Source organism: Eimeria mitis, genomic scaffold (genome assembly GCF_000499745.2).
Source record: "Eimeria mitis Houghton genomic scaffold, Emh_scaff3893, whole genome shotgun sequence".
Classification (NCBI taxonomy): Eukaryota; Apicomplexa; class Conoidasida; order Eucoccidiorida; family Eimeriidae; genus Eimeria; species Eimeria mitis.
Genome location: NW_013572228.1, coordinates 2,614 through 2,823, shown reverse-complemented (window position 1 = coordinate 2,823; position 210 = coordinate 2,614).

Sequence of the window (210 nt, the reverse complement as noted above, 5' to 3'; positions counted from 1 at the left end):
CTGTTGCTGCTGCTGCTGCTGCTGCTGCTGCTGTTGCTGCTGCTGCTGCTGTTGCTGCTGCTGTTGCTGCGGTTGTTGTTGCTGTTGCTGCTGCTGTTTACACGCTGTCAGTTCCCTTTTCTGCCTCATCTGCACCGCAGCAGCATCCGCTGCAGCAGCTGCTGCTGCAGCATCCCCTGCAGCAGGAGCAGCAGCAGCAGCAGCAGCAGG